Raw genomic sequence first — 13,162 nt, forward strand, 5'->3', positions numbered from 1 at the left:
TGCCACACAAAGCCAATACACAACAGCAGAACAAAATTAATATCTTCCACTGGGTCGGAGAGCAGAGGATGTCAAAGTCTCCTCTTGTAAAGCAGCAATGTTTGTTTGTAATCGTGTTCTCAATGTATACCCTTGAGAGAAAACAGTATTTCAGTGACATACAAATACACTTTTTTCATTTTTTAAATGAGACAAAAGCTTTGCCAAACTGTGACACTAGAGCGACTTTTCAAAGGGCTGAAATTGTCTGAAACAGAATTGTTGCCTTTTTCACATGCATGATCTACACTAGACAATTCCTACCTTCAGTCATGCCACTCTAATTAAAAACATATGCATTGTGATACTGTGCAAACATAGCTGGCAAAACTGGTGTGGTGCTGAAAGCCATATGGTTCTGTTTTAAGGATTTTGGATATTCCTGCTTTTCCAAAGGGTCAGCTCCATTTTTAGGAAAAACTTTTCTCCTCCCTTTGGCCAGAAAATGCACTGCTAATTATAGAGAACCTTTCCTATGGTATGTGGTGGATGTCCTGGGAAAAGCAACTTCAATAACTTAAAATAACTGGGGTTATTTTTAACAGGTTGGTTGGATCTAGTTGAGCTCTTTATTTAGTAGACATGTATTAGCACCTTAAAGTGTCTTTCTTTGGAGTAATCATAACTGTAGGAGGACTGTTCTGTGTCTACTTACGCACTTGGTCACGGTGAATTTGTGCCCATGCTCAGCACCAAGTAGCACAAAGTGCTTAAATTCCGTCAAATTCAGTGGGATGTAAGTGGTTGAATGCCACCTCAAAACGGAATGTTTTTCCAGTTTGAGATCTCAATGACTGCATATACTCTATGTAAGTGGATATTGAACATCCACAGTCACAGGGAAATCTCAGTAAAATGTTTGGTAACTATTTGGTAAACCATTATATTTACTTCCAAGACGGTATGCTTCACTGCATTCTTCTAAGTCTGTCTTTAGGAATCTCAGGAATTAAAGACCCATCGAACTTGAAAACCAGTGATTGCCATTGCATTGGGGGCAAGCCAACTGCTAGCTTATAAGGATATTGTGCGTAGTAGCTCTTTGCAGCTGTACAATAGCAGAGCTCTGACTCCAACAGCAGGAGAGCTAGTGATTAGTGTCCTTGCAAGCTCTTCAGAACAAACACGACATCCTCTAATTCCTAATTTGACACATATACTAAGTAAGAATAACTAGTCTTATAACTTCTGTCCTGATTCATTTGATTACTAATAAATTATTTCCCCTATATGGAAATCTGACTTTATAGACATTTTCTTTGAAAGAAATGTGCTAATCAGAAAGGCCTTCCCATTAAAGAAAATTACCTTCGTCTGCTCCGTATAGGTTATTTCTCTGTTCAGCAGCTTCCACAACAAACTCCGATGGGGCACAAATGGTTGCTGAATTCCAGCTGAACTCCCTGTGCAGGGACAGATGGCATTAATATGAATAGCAATTGAATTAACACTCAGCTACTGCTACCTCCCCAGCACAAGCAATGAAACCAAGCCAGCATTTTAATTGGGAGATTTCACATAAATATTTAGGTTAGATAGAGATGAAAATAGGGCATTATTTATGGACGGTTGTTAACATCCCAACTGTTTCCGTAACTGCATTCCTCACAAAATAGATCGAAGAACAGTAGTAAGAGCAAGCTATTTTTTAAGTATTAACAATATATTCTTCAGAAATCCTAAGGGAAATTGGTAACACTGTTTGCCAGGTGTTTGTGATGTTAGCTAGCAGGCTGAGTTTTGTTTGCATCTTCTATTCTTTCAGGCTCTGAGGTGGCAAATAGCTTAAACATCTGCATGAGCTAGCAAGGCACTTCAGTTCATGGTATCACCTATTTCGAGGTGAAGGTCTTTGTCTGCCTTTAGTCAAAGATTTAAAACAAAGTACACGCCTCAGCTGTGAGCTGCTGAACTGGAGTGTGAGAGCTGCATTGCTGACAAAGAGATGAGAGCGGCTGCCACAGACGTGTTTGTACGCAAAGCTCTGCATTAAAGACAGGCTGGGGGGCTTACAGCAGGAGCAAAAGATGTGACACAGCCACAAAGGAGCTCTCACTGAGTACAAAAGGAAAAGCTGGTTTCTGTTTTCTTTGCTAGTTCCTGCACAGGGGCAGATTTGTTGTGCTCATGTTTCTGTACTCATGTTACCTCAGGAGATCCTCAGTTGGATTTTTTTTTTTTTTCTATCAATACCAGAAACATAATGTTGGGTTGATATAAAGCAGGTGTGGTAAAAACAGGGTGTTTCAAATACTTGGTAGTCCAGATGCATTGATCTGGAGTGGCTGGTTTGGTTTTAATTATGGTGGGCATGCATGGCTCTCATTAATCCAAACAAGTCACAACATTTGGGGGGAGAGATGTCTATGTTTTGTAAAGTTTCAAAAATCTGAGATTGAGGTTTAGGAAATTGCTATGTAAAATTCAAGGATTATTAAATTTACAAAGGGAAAAACATTTTAAAGTTTTGGATTTTTAAAAGCTGCACAGTACTGGCCTCTGTGTTCCTCTGTCAGTCTCGATAAACGTTCTGCTTCAGTGGGAGCAGAGCTGGGTAAAAGAAATTCATTATTCTTTTTTTGCTTTCGGAACCATCGCGTGTTATTCCTTTCGGTACTTTACCGCTATGTAGCTATAGTAATTCTAAATGGGAGGCTTCAGATACCCTTCTTTTACATTTCAGGTTTCTGGACCCTCTGCCTTACAAAGAGTCAAGAACTGATGTCATGAATTTAAAAGTAAAGGGGATGGGGGGAATGCCCACTGTGATCTCAGCTCATTCTGGATCCCGTTCCCTCGTCTGACCCATTTCCATCTGGGATGCATGCAGGTGGATTTGTCCTGCTCTTGTGTCTCTCAGGAGTTGTTCAGGCAGGCAAGGCAATCCAGCACAGAAGCTCCTCTTGACCTTTCTCTTTTGGCTGTTACTAAATGGGCCCTTGGGGGTGAATCGGCGGAGGTGCATCTCATTGCAGTTAAGCATCTGGCCAACCATTTGCTGACGTGAACTCTTTCTCCTTGAGAAGCGTTTGAAAGATGATGTTGCTATCACCCAACGCTACACGGCCCCCTCCTGCCACATTCCTCTTACATCCTCAAGGGCACCCTTGTGCGAGCAAATGTCATTCGTGTAACCCAGTGAAAGAGGATTGGCCACTGAAGCAATTATTTTCGTTGCCGTCACCTCCTTTTCCCGCTCTCATATTACGTGGGCTCCTGTCAGCGCACCAACTTGTAATTCCCTTTACACTCTGGGCTCTCTGCAGGCAGCAGGACGTCTCTACCTTCAGCTTCAAGGTCAGTTTAACTACCTGTATTGCTTTCCTAGCCTCAAATGGTAGCATTTCACATACAAGGGTTATTAAAAATGAATTCAAAGCGCCACAGGATGTGGTGTAATTTGGTTATAATTTATTGATTCGCATAACTGCTTGGTGCAGGAAAAAATGTGTCAGCCCACTGTGCAGCTGCTTCAAATGCTGACCCTTAAGTAACAGTTTAAGTAAGGGAAAAATAAGTCCCTTTGCAGATGTGTAACAAGTTCAGAGGAAACATCTCTAATTCAATAAGTTTTTTGTGATTTTGATTGTAGCTCCCTGCAGTGCGGAGTTGAGGGTTTTATACTGTAAAATAGTGTTGGATCGATTCAGAAGGGCAAGCAGTCCCTGCACCTTGGTCGGGCTTTGGTAGGAGAATTTGGGCTTCTGAGTCTTACCAGGTCAGGTCTGACCAGCCAGACCTTCAGCTGCCAGGAATCAAAAATCATGTTGTTACCAAGGGTAGTTACTAAGAGGTTGTTGCCTGATCTATGAAGAGTCATAGACTTTTCCACATCTTCTCTATTCATATGAATCTATACATAGGTTCATAGTTTGGATTTTTTTTTTTTTTTAATCTATTCATACATTCATAGTTTGGATTATTTTTTTTTCCCAGATTATTAGATTTTTATAACCATTCACTGACCTCTGGCATTACAAGGAGAAAGAAACTGAAATTTGGTTGATTTTTCATAGAGATATTCCATGCTGTGATTAAGGCATAGTTAGAACAGTGTCTGCACTGGCATTGTTTCTGCACTCCAGAGACTATCTTAAACCCAGACTAGTCAAAAAAGTTAGAATCTTGCTCAAGGTGAGCTATGAGAAACTGAAAAAACCCACCAATATTGCTTTATGAGCTTTAATGTTTTAATTTATATCTTATCCTCTGAACCTGTAGAGTGATACGCCAAACCAAGAGCAATGTAAACTGTTTTCTGGGCATCTAAAAATGGTCTCTCATGCATGTAGTCACTTGTGACATTTATTGCAGATGTTTCTAAGGTGCCAGCAACTTCCATAGATGGGCAGAGAAAACTTTCCACTGGCATCTGTAGGCTTTAGCTCAAGCTAAGGATGACTCAAAGGAATTACTTCTCAAATATAAAAGACCAGCCTCCTTCTTCCTCCATCACTGCAGTGATACCGTTAGCTAAATGCGTTAACAGTTTAAGCCATGCATATACATCATCTGTGATCATGAGCCTGTGTGAACTTTAGCTATGACTCTGCCATTTCTCTAAAATGTCACTCAGGATCACATGGTGTGGCAATTAATACCACCCATGACATGGTTCAAATATTTAATCTAGTTCTATTTCTAGAAATGTCATTGTAACCCTTGTACCTTCCTTCCCTCCTTGGCTAAAAAGCACATGTGCTGCCTAGTGTGAAATATAGGATAACCAATACCTCTGTTCAAATACATTAAGAGAAAAACAGAGCTGACAACTTCCTCTTTAAAAGAAGTTCAAGAAAGTAAAGAAGTAATAGCAAAAGCATTATTTTTAAAATATTAAAACTATCAGTACAGTTTGCAAGTTCCTTAAAGGATAAAGAGGTGGTTTGTGCATTTCTGATGATTCATTTGCCTCTGAAGTTCCCAGATTGGGATGCAACAGCTTCACCTACGTGCAGATCACAGGATATCCATGTGCAATGGCGCTTGGCTGAGGCAGTCTGAGCACGGTGGTAGCTGTGAATCAAATGTCCTGGAGATCCTCTGCAGCCTCTGGCCAGAGCAGCAAGGGAAGTTTTGCTCTGTCAGAGTTTTCTTAAGTGGTTGATTTAAAAGGACTTTCTTAGTGTTGGTGAGGAACCTGCTGTACAAAAGCCATGTTTCTTCTGGAGAGCACCTTCACCTTTAACAGAGGCTTTAATCTAGGTGTATCGTGAATAAGAGGGAAAACTGGTCTAAGGTCCTGAAATAAGCATTCTCCAATTTTTTTCATCCTGGGGTTCAAACTGTGGTTACAAACAGCCCTTCCACCTTAAATGATACTTGCAATCCTTTGGGCTGTTTCTCAGCCAGCACCAGATGTGCAGTAGTCACTTCTGCTAAATCTTGCTGCTTCTTTTTCTCTCCGCCTTCTGTGCATGCTAGGTGATACATACATTAAAATACGGTTTTAAAATCAAAACACACTCCTGACAGGCCATTAATGCCCTGAAGGCTGGTTACAGGTAGCTGAGCGTGTCTTAGGGGATACCAGAGAGGTAAAGGCTATGACCTCTAGAATCATGACCTTTCAGACGGGTTTTGCTGATTCACTGGCTGTAAGTCATCACGGCGTATGGGAATATTGCTTTGGAAAAGGCAATGCCAATTTGACTCTGAATTTGTTTACCGTTTATGGTGCTGATGTGGTGAGAGAAAAGGAATGATTTTGCTCTGCTATGAAGAAACCTTGTTCTTGCAGACATTTAACACTACATGCTGTACAGCTTAGCGGCTGTTACTTTAAGTCAGTGTTGCATTTACGTCCCTCACAATTAACCACTGCAGACATTGCTCCACAAGATGACTTGCAAGGAATTAGTCAAAACTGTTCCTGATGCATGGAAGATACACAGCAACTGTTTTTGAGCCAATTGTTCTGTGTTTCTTCTCTCCTGTACAACAGTATTTTTGCTTTCTCCAAGCAATAACACAAACACAAGTGACCTTGGAAATAAAACTTTAAAGGACTTGTTGCCAGTGACAAATTCCACTCTCAGAGCCCCTGAGCTGTGCTCCATGCCCTGCCCTTGGGACAAAGGCATGCATCCTGGAGGGGTACAAAAGACGTCTTAACTAGCTATCATGAAGCAAAGCCAGTATGCAAAGTATGAGCAGAATGACATAATAAGGGGAAAATGTGCAAGGCAAGATGTCCAAGCATTTTGTAAAGCTGTCAGATTCAAATACCAGGAGCCATCAAAGTGTTTTGCTGCACACTTGACTAATAAGAAAAAACAAAAAACCCTTCCCTGCCACTTTACCTATAGAAAATCCACTTGATGCTGGATCCTGTCTGAGATGTATATCTTACCCTCCACCTCCAGCAGTTAAAGGATGTCCAGTTGTGGGCACTGGTGATGACCGTGCTATCTGCAAAGGAAAGGAAGAAGACAGATGTGTTGTAAGAGCTGGGTGACAGTAGAGCGTATCAGCCCTGAATGTGGCAAGGAAAAGCAGGAGATAAGTGACTTGAACAGGACCATTGTATGAGAGCCAGCAACCTGGACACTTACATCAGCGAGCTGGTGAGCCAAACCCAAGTGATGCCATGTGCAGCAGAAGCAGGTGCACCCTCCCAGTTACAGCACAGGCTGGCACCACACTGCTCATGAGGCCCATTTTTTGTATTTCTGCCATCTGCTAAGGGATTTGAGAAGCTCAGGGTATGTCCCTGGTATTTCCTGCCTGCTCTTCTTTCCATCAGCCTGCAACAAGGTCAGTGCTGTCCTAACCTGTGGACTCGAGCTAGCACTCCAGTGTATACTTCCCCACTGCAAAATACTAGTTCTCATTAATTCACTTTGGACTGCTGTCTCCTGATGTGGCAGCTTCTGCTGCTCTGCATACAGAATATATATGGTGCTCCAGCTTTGTCAAAGCCTTACACTGAATAGTTCAGTTTAGAATGCAACTCTGAATATTTTGTACACAATGTGCTGAAATCCCTACATCATCAAATTAGTGAGGAAGAAGCTGTGTCTTAATGTGCCTATCCGTTACATTTTGGAAAGACAGTCTTTTTACTATCAGAGTATTATCTGAGTGACACATGGTTGAGGTGTCATGCCATGAATCCTCAGAACCTCGTCAAAATCTATAAAGTAAAATTATTAAGCTTTATACCTCAAAAAGAGTGTTTTGTCCAATACCATAGAAATTAGACCTCATTTGGACAACTGAAGAAGAGACGTTCACAGAACTAAAAATCAGTGCAGGTATAGATGCAGCTAATTCTGTTCTACGTGTTACCAAAATAAAGTCCACATTCACATGTAGCTTGTGGTGCTTTGAAAGAACTTGAAGCTCCTGCAAGGTTGGTGCAGTTATAAAACTTTTAGCAGAGAAACAATTTTTAATTAGAAAACCATATATGATAATTGGGAACCATTTAAGAATATTTTGTCAGTACATTCAGAATCCCACAACAGATGAGAAAACTTCTCTGCTTATTAGGAAGCATTCCAGTTTAAAGGGAAAGTGATAATAATAGTAAAAAAGTTGATGGAACTGATAGAGACTGAAGGTAACCAGGTTCCTGCTATTGCAGACAACCCCATCACATACTCTTACTTGGAAGTGTATCTATGTCCATAGCAGAAAGAGTTCCCCGACTGCTCTGATCAGGACGCTCCCCACGCCATGCTGAGGACTGCAGCCATCACGCCTTACCCACGGTTCAGGGAATCGTGTGACTCCCAAAAGGGGCCAGCACTTGGCAGGCAGTGACCATGGCGTGCACTCCTAGCGAACTGCTGTGGTCCCAAGGGGCTAATACGATTTCCATACGCAAAAGCTGTTTAGTCAACACAGAGAAGCTCTGCTGCTTCCATTTGGAGACCTGGTACAATCATTACTGGACTGACAGGACCATTCCGGTATGAGGAGGATGTTGGGGATGAAACAAAATGGAAAGAGTTCAGGGAAGAGCTAAGGAGTGATTAACAAATTCAAAAATGTGATAAAAAACTGATGGGGAGACTTAAAAAGTGCTAGTCATTAAGTAGCTACATGTGGAACAAATAATGAGTAGAAATTTCTACAACAGAACTAATAACAAAGGCCAGTGATTCAAACTGAAGACAAACAAATGCAGGCCAAAAATAAGATAAGAGTTTTATTTAATTTTGTAACTCAGGTTGATTAACCCTTGGAACTCCTTTATCTTCATCCAGACCATACTCTCTCTAGATAGTTTTAAATGGAAGATGGATGCTTTCCTAATGCAGGTGTTTTCCTTCCAGGACACCCTGTCAGCACAGACAAGTGCTCGATTCCTTTTCAAAGATTAAAACTGATAATCACTAAAGTTCTTCTGATCTTGAGAAATTAATCTTTCCTCTTCCCAGCTGCGCTATGGTAGCACTATAGGCATGTACAAGAAAATGGATTTTCTATCATCATGAGCACAAGGGAAGACCTTTAGAACACCTACAAAAGAAAAATGCACACTTTCATTTTTTAGCCTGTGCAGTGGTTAAACTTCCCTGATGAAAGTGAAATCCTTACAGTGGAGGCCTAATGATAGTCTGCAGTGAAACCTGAATCACAGCATGGTATTTCTGGTAAAGTGTTCTTAGAAGAACCTTACACCTTTAATGACACCTTTGGCTGTAATAATTATGTTTCTCTGAATCCACAGAGGTGGTAATGGTGCAAACTTATTGCTAGGGCAGGTTGACATTTTCTGTGGGGAAAAAAACAGCTGAATCTGCTAACGATCTGAGGTCAGATTTGACAAACAGCTTTGATGAGAATTTTTGTTTAGGTTGAAACCATTCTGTTCAGACTCTTTTAAAATGGATCTTTTTGAGATGTTTGTTTTGAAGCAATGCATTACTCAGAAATCTTGCTATTTTCGGGGGGCAGGGGGAGGGAGGGAGGAAAGAAAAATAAAACAAAACAGTCTTGTTCCCTGTCAGAAAAAGTGTCTTTTTCATTATGCACCCTCATTATGTAAAAACTTTGTTTGCTGAACTTGTACATCAGGTTTTTGTGCAAGTCTGTGTGCTATTTTGATTGTAAGTGGACTATCTGCGCAAGGCATAACACGGTTTCAGTTTGTGCTGCAGTATTATATGCATTTATATTCAGAACTATAGCCCGCCCTTGTGGCAAGAGGTGTTTATTAAGTTAGGAGTTACACCATTTTGACAAAAAAATTACAGTCCCCTTTCCATAGCAGTCCAGATGATGTTTTTCTTCTCATAAGAAATTCTAACTTTCATGTTCCCCTAGACCCTTTGCATTTGACAGTCACAAATGACGGTCCCTGCGATGGCAATGCCACGCCGCAGTCAGAAGGTCCTGCCTAAGGAGCAGAAGATCAGGCCAGCTGTCGTCTCCCGGTTCCTGCAGGCAGCAGCCGCATGATGCTATGATTGATGCTTGTCAGGTCACCTTCTCAGCAAAGTCACCTTTTCTGCAGGAGTGACTGGGTTTAAAAAGCTGAGGCACTTACTGGTAAAGACAGAAACTGAACTTCTGCTCACAGAACTGCAAAGTTTGGTGAAGAAAATCTTAGAATGAGGAGTGCTGGGCTTCAATTGTAAGAAGAGATGTGTTGTTAAACATTAGTTTTTAAAAAAAGAAAACAAAGCCTGCCTTAAGCTGATCTTTTTTTTTTTTTTTTTTTAGGTAGTTAACCTTCACAGGCTGTGGCATCACCAGTGTTGGAGGCTTTTAAGAGCTGTTACAGAAGCATCTGTCAGGTAAAGTAGAGCCTACCTCAGGGTAAGGGAAATCTTTTCTATAATCCAACAATGCAAGAGTGTCCTGGGGGACAAGGCATGCAGCCACAATGGAAGATAACATTGCCAACAAGAAAAATACTTGTGTTATGGGACTTTATTAAAACTCCAAAAGGAAAACAATTTTATGAGCATAAAATCTGCCTTTGATCAGGTGTCCAAAAGTCAGTCATGCTGTCCCAGAGGTACAGACCTGTTTAATGTATCACACCCTGAAATCAGGTGAGAAAACTGCTGACGCTGCCTGAACAAGGGGACAATGAAACTGTCCATGCTAGGAGAGAGGGTCTGCTTTAGGGATTAAAGCTTGGCATTGCACATCCAAAGACAGGCATAAATAAGAGTGAGTAGGAGTTACTCATACTGATTCAGCAGAATAATGTCCCTGTATTTCCCAGATCAGCCGTTGCACAAAGCCTTCACCGTCTGAGTTACCGAGGAAGTCTCTTTGCCTTTTCAAACTGGTTCGTTTCCCCCAAGGTTCACCCATTTCTTTTTCCAGGTAGTTTATTTCTCTTTCTATTCACAGGCTTTGATTTCTGTTACAACCCTATGCCTCAGGCACACAGTGTAGCTCAGCCTGAAAGTCAAGGATGTCAAGCTACCTGCAGCCACCCAGGGTATTGTTTGCATACCACATTCTGCAGAAGGTTTGCTCTGCTCAGCTGCTCTCAGGATCGGGCACTCTCTTATCCAATAGCTGTTGCAAGGGCAAAGCAAAGGATGCAAGAAGCACTGAATCAGCAGCTAAACAACCTTTAGCTTTTAACAGCTTCAGCGAGCATGGTTTGTCTCCCAAAGAAATCAGAGACCAGCTTCTATCATCCTTCAACCTTGCAGAGCTCCCATGTACTTCTCAGCTCCTCCAGAGCAAATTAATGTCAAATGCCTAGCGAAGAGCACACGGTGCTTACCTTCCAGTCCCAGACCTAATGTCAAATGCCTAGCGAAGAGCACACTGTGCTTACCTTCCAGTCCCAGACCACAACATCGTGCTGATCCAGAGAGTATCTTTCTGGCTGGGACATTGCTTCTATCTGTTGTGCATCCTTGATCATCAGAAAAGGCTTGAAGGTAAAAAAAATATGCAGCCACTCAATCGATAGCTGCTGTTAGGAAGGATGGGACTTTCTCGTCACTTGCACTAGTACAAGGAATGGAGGTTATGTGAAAACAGCAAACACCACAGTGCAGCCTTGCCAGCAGATATGGGACCTGACTAAATGTAATGACCTGTCTGAGGCTGTTAGCTTTACCTGCTAGGCTGTGGTACACGCTGCAGTCAATAGGTGCACTGCTCTGGTTATTGCTGAAGCATGATTATACTGTTGTGCCTCACGCTTCTTTCTAAATACACACTGCACATGATTCCTCTAATTTAATCAGATGTATCGACCAGATTTGTCCCTTAAAATGACACAGGATTTAGAAGTTCCCAAAGAATCCAGGCTGGTGGAGATGCTGATAAGTGCCTGGGGTCACTGAAGTCATAATGGCACCGTCTGCAAGGGGATTTTGATAAGGCTTCTAGTTTTCAGGACAGGATTTTGACTGCCAGCCAATTCCTTGCAGTAAAGATGGCATCTGTGAAACAGAACTATAAATACATATAGCTGCTGTGACAATACATGTATTGTTCCTCAGACACTTAGGTACAACAATAATAGTTCTGTGCAGATTAGTCATAAGCAAATATTTCCAGAGTGTAGGATGGGGATGCTATTCTGTGAAAAGGCATAAGAACCATCTGCTAAATGCACAGAAAAGAAAGCAACACAAAGACCTCCATCACAAACCTCATATTTGATTTTGATTTACAGTCAAACATTCTCCTACTGCATTTTGGGAGGCAGAAATCCTGTTGCAGTCAAGACAGCCTGTCCTGCACCTCTCACCTAAATGAATTCATAGATGGAGGGGAGCCACTCCCAGAGATACAATAAGGCTACAGTCGAATATCTGCCTCCTGTCCCAGCCTGGTGTCAGCACGTATTTCATTATATTCTAGTGCTGTGCAACTAATTCTTGAGGACTCGGAATAGCTGAGGAAATCACAATGTATTCTTAATGGGTAAAAAAAAAAATGCCCTCCCTGTGTGGTCTCTCCCCATTTCTGTTTTACAGAAATTCTTTCAGTGAAAAAATACTGAAGTTTCTGTCAGTCAGTCAGAACCTCTCTCTGGAAGGAAAGTTAGATAAATATATATTGCATTTGAAAGGCATGGAGGAGAGAGAATAACAAAATTCAGGTATAAAATTGACATGAAACGAATTACTCAAACTTGAAACACTTTTGTGTTTCTGTCCTGGTTTTGGCTGGGATAGAGTTAATTTTCTTCCTGGTAGCTGGCATAGTGCTGTGTTTCAGATTTAGGATGAGAATAATGTTGCCAACACACTGATGTTTTAGTTGTTGCTGAGCAGTGCTTACTCCAAGTCAAAGACTTTTCAGCTTCTCACACTGCACCAGCAGCAAGAAGGCTGGAGGGGCACAAGGATTTGGGAGGGGACACAGCCAGGAACTGACCCAAAATGACCAAAGGGGTATTCCATACCATGTGATGTCATGCCTAGTATATAAACTAAGGGACAGCTGGCTGGGGGCCACTGCTCGGGAACTGGCTGGGTATCAGTCAGCAGGTGGTGAGCAATTTCATTGTGCATCACTTGTTTTGTATATTCTAAATCTTTTACCTTTATTATTATTATTACCCCTTCCTTTTCTGTCTTATTAAACTGTCTTTATCTCAACCTACAAATTTTACTTTTTTCTTCCAATTCTCTCCCCCATGCCCCTGGGTGGGGGGACTGAACAAGCAGATGTGTGGTGGTCAGCTGCCTGCCGGGTTAAACCATGACAGTTTCTCATCTCACATATGTGACTAAAGTACAAAGAAGATACTGCTTTTCAACAGAAAACCATGCAAGCAGATGAGAAGATCTTTTCATGAAGTGAGAATATCTAGATGCAATATTGCATGTGTCTTTAGACAGGAGGGGAAAAGGCAAAGAAGTACAAGGTTTGGGGCTAACTAACCCAGATCTACATGAAAATTATTGGAAATTAGAACACTTTGTTCACTGAAAATAAAACCAAATGCTTTGAGGGGTTTAGTTTAACCTCCGAAAGAATGGTGAAGAGATTACATAAACAATTACATTTTTTAAACTTTGGAAAAAACAATTGAAGCAGTATATCCTGGGGGAAAGGCCATGTTTTCTTGTAAATCTTCCATGCCCATTTCCCAAAGAAGATTTACCAGAGTCCAGTTTTAAGAACAAGCTTCTGTCAATGACAGAATTGTGTCCTTTTTTTTAATTAGGAGTTATATCTT

The 13,162-nt window shown here is 41.4% G+C and overlaps 2 protein-coding genes and 1 long non-coding RNA gene across 5 annotated transcripts in view; 1 reads left to right on the forward strand and 2 right to left on the reverse strand.

Annotated features, from left to right (window-relative positions):
- Positions 1 to 6,603, reverse strand: LOC138683934 (uncharacterized). The gene is made up of 3 exons (XR_011323419.1): positions 6,392 to 6,603; positions 1,348 to 1,442; positions 1 to 131 (listed from the first exon to the last, which is right to left on the reverse strand). It is a non-coding gene; the product is annotated as an uncharacterized lncRNA (long non-coding RNA).
- The window catches only part of DHFR (dihydrofolate reductase), a 638,672-nt gene that overhangs the window by 309,281 nt on the left and 316,229 nt on the right, over positions 1 to 13,162 (reverse strand). The gene's annotated exons all lie outside the window — the stretch shown is intronic.
- CKMT2 (creatine kinase, mitochondrial 2) overlaps positions 3,218 to 13,162 on the forward strand; it is a 26,429-nt gene continuing 16,484 nt past the window's right edge. The window contains exons 1-2 of one of the 3 annotated variants that reach the window (XM_069777310.1): positions 3,218 to 3,336; positions 9,719 to 9,788. The gene's annotated coding sequence lies outside the window, so the exon portion shown is untranslated. Of the gene's footprint in view, positions 3,337 to 9,714; positions 9,789 to 13,162 lie in introns of all 3 variants that reach the window. The other 2 variants (XM_069777308.1, XM_009923850.2) reach the window with 2 other exon arrangements.

Source organism: Haliaeetus albicilla, chromosome Z (genome assembly GCF_947461875.1).
Source record: "Haliaeetus albicilla chromosome Z, bHalAlb1.1, whole genome shotgun sequence".
Taxonomy (NCBI): domain Eukaryota; kingdom Metazoa; phylum Chordata; class Aves; order Accipitriformes; family Accipitridae; genus Haliaeetus; species Haliaeetus albicilla.